This window comes from Triticum dicoccoides, chromosome 2A, assembly GCF_002162155.2.
Source record: "Triticum dicoccoides isolate Atlit2015 ecotype Zavitan chromosome 2A, WEW_v2.0, whole genome shotgun sequence".
Lineage (NCBI taxonomy): Eukaryota > Viridiplantae > Streptophyta > Magnoliopsida > Poales > Poaceae > Triticum > Triticum dicoccoides.
In genome coordinates, this window is record NC_041382.1 from 429,108,263 (window position 1) to 429,111,609 (window position 3,347).

The window sequence follows — 3,347 nt, forward strand, 5'->3', positions numbered from 1 at the left end:
ACAGTTGTCACAGCAACTGGAACTGGTCCAACAAATCATTGTCTTCAACGAGTCACTGGTTTCATCCTTCCCTCCCCTTTACTTACTGTTGGTCCTTGTGAAGTCATTATATGATTGCACTATCTTTTGTCTTCATTAGTGTCTGCTTGTTCTGATTGGCTTCATAATATCTTCCTACCTGATCCTTACTACCTAACTGCTATTAGTCATTGTGCTTTCACTTCATTGAATACTTGATTATGGTTTGCCTAGTGTAGTCTACCTTCTGCTGCATGGTAATAGGTTTATTTCTATCGTTTATCTTTGAAACTTCCATGTTTTGAAGACTTTCATAAAAATCGCCTATTCACCCCCCCTCTAGTCGATATAACGCACTTTTAGATGGTATCAGAGCAAGGTACTCCCTTGTTCTGTGTGATTCGGTTTAACCACCTGGAGTTTTAGCTATGTTGACTGCAGGGATAATTAAAGTCTCCGCTGCGTGCCCCGTCTTTGATGGAACTGAATATCCCTACTGGAAGAATAAGATGCGCATGCATCTTGAAGCCATTGACGTCGACCTATGGTATGTCGTCAAGAACGGCGTTCCCAAGGCTGGAGAAGGTGTCACTGCTGCTGACGTCAAGAAATTCGTTCAACTGGACTCTATTGCCAAGAATATCATCTGTGGTCATCTGACCAAAGGACAGTATGGCCGCGTGAGTGCTTTGGAAACATCTAAGCTAGTCTAGGACTGGCTCTCCAAGGTCAATGAAGGCGTCTCAACCCAGAGAGATCAGAGAATCAGTGTCCTTCGCAACCTCTTCAACTGCTTCAAGAGAAATGAGAATGAGAATGTCCAGCTCACGTTTGATCGACTCACTGACATCACAAATGAGCTTCAAGCCCTCGGCGCTACTGAGATCACCAAGCATGAAGTCGTCAAGACACTCCTGAGATCACTTGACAGTTCGTTTGACACCCTAGCCCTGATGATTGAAGAACGTCCTGATTTCAAGACACTCGATCCATCTGACATACTTGAGAGGCTCAACACACATGAGTTTCAGCTTTCTGAGAAAAGAGATATCTACGGTCCCAACTATGGGCGAACTCGTGCCTTGAAGGCAAAAGCTGTCTCCTCATCTGAAGAAGAATCTGACAGCAGTTCTGATGATCCTGAAGACATTGGAAAGGAGCTTGCTATGCTTGTGAAGAAGTTCCAAAAATTCACCAAGAAGAAAGGCTTCAGAAAGTCTTCACGATCAAGCTCAAGGAATGATGAAGTTTCTGCTCATGACTACAAGAAGAAAATATGCCACAAGTGCAAGAAACCTGGCCACTACATCTCTGAGTGTCCGCAGTGGGATATTGAGAACAAGAAGAAAAAGAAGAGGAAGGAGTATGATTCTGATGACAAAAAAAAGAAGAAATACTCAAAGTCTTCTTCCAAGTCCTCCTTAAAGTCTTCATCACACAAGAAGAGCTCATCTGGCAAGGCACGTGCGTTTGTTGGCAAGGAAATGGATTCAGAGGAGGAGTCCGCTTCTGAGGAGGCGGAGGTGGAGTCCGAGGAGGAGTCCGACTCTGGCGTTGCGAGTCTGGCTACAACATACGTTGCCAAGTCCATCTTCAACACTGAAGACAATGACTCCATCACCGACACCGATGCAAATGACAAGGACTACTCCGCTCCTACCTACTGCTTCATGGCACGCGGTGCCAAGGTAAACACACACACACTACTCACTATCAAACATCTAGTGACGATGACTCTGATTGTGGTTCCAAACCCAGCTACAAAACACTCGCTAAAATTGCAACTGAACAACAGAAAACCATGGAACACATTCAAAAACTGTTAGACAAAAGCGATAATCTGTTAGACGCTGAAATGACTCGATCTTAGTCCTTAATTGAAGACATAAAAAATCTTCACGTTAAGTATGAGGAACTTGAAAGTCGTCATGAAACGCTCTCAACAGCTCATGAAAGGCTTTCCTATGATTATCTTCAAAGGAAGCAAGATCTTGAGAAATTGAGAGCGGCTCATGAAGATCTTCAAAAAGAAAACGAGTCGCTTCGCGCCGAACAGATCAGTTCAGCTCAGGAAGGATTTGAACCACCATGTCTTAAATGCATTGAGCATGATAATGCTACTTCTGTTGCTGAATGTTCTAATGCTGCTACTGTTGCAATATCTTCAACTGTTGATGTGGGAACTAACCCCTCTGCTGAGGATACCACTGCTATTGCTGATGAGAATGCTAGGTTGAAGACATTGCTTGAAACAGGGATGTACAAAAGTCTCAAAGGGCATCAAACACTATGTGATGTTCTCAAAAGGCAGATCCTGAACCGAAACCCTAGGAAAGAGGGTGTTGGGTTCGTAAGGAAAATGAATGCTGATGGCTCTTACTGGAAACCTGAGCAGTACCCCAAAACCACATGGGTTGCTGCAAAGGAACCTTCAGCAGATCCATCCACTCTATCTGGCTTCACTTGTGCGAACCCCATTGTCATTGATGAATCCTTTGATGCAAACTATAAACTATTTAAGAATCAGAATGGTAAAGTGTTTGCCAAGTATATTGGTACTAACTGCAGGAATGGACCGTCTATGAAGAAGATCTAGGTGCCCAAAAAGTGTTTGGAGAATCTTCCTGTGAATGTCATCATGACACCACAGGTGAAGAAGACAAACCCCAGACCACAGGCTTCATACGGTCCAAAGGCTTCATACAGACAGAGGACTCACGGGAGTCAAACTAACACAAATGTTTTGCAGGGAAGCCATACTCAGGCCTATGAATATGAGCGTGGTTCATCAAACCGCCATGTTCATAAGACCAAGAACTATTCTGCTTATTCTTATGAATACTATTGTCCTCCTGCAAGACTTTTCGCTAGGGCTGCAAAGCCAAAGTTCTCAGATGCTGCACTTAGAATCATTGCTTTGAAGCCACCCTTGAAGATGTGGGTGGCTAAGAAAGCTTAACTCTCTTTTGTAGGGAAGGGTCCCCATCAGAAAACCAAAATCGTCTGACGCTATTGCTGGGGACCTTAAACATCTTGTAGGGCGCAAGATCAAATGCCCAAATGGTCTTATTATGTACTTCGTTCCTGAATCGCTTGCTACTCACCCTATCAGTCCAAATCTCGATCTAAGCTTTCATAACTCACTGGTTCGTCAAATGTTTTTGCTTCACAATTCTCTTCGTGAAGCCTATCCCCCTAACTGCACTGTAGGATACGACACTAGCAGCTTCAGAATGGATTATTGATAGTGGGTGTACCAATCACATGACTGGCAAGAGAAGCCTTCTTATGGACTCAACCTTACGTCCATCCGACAAGAGTCACATCAC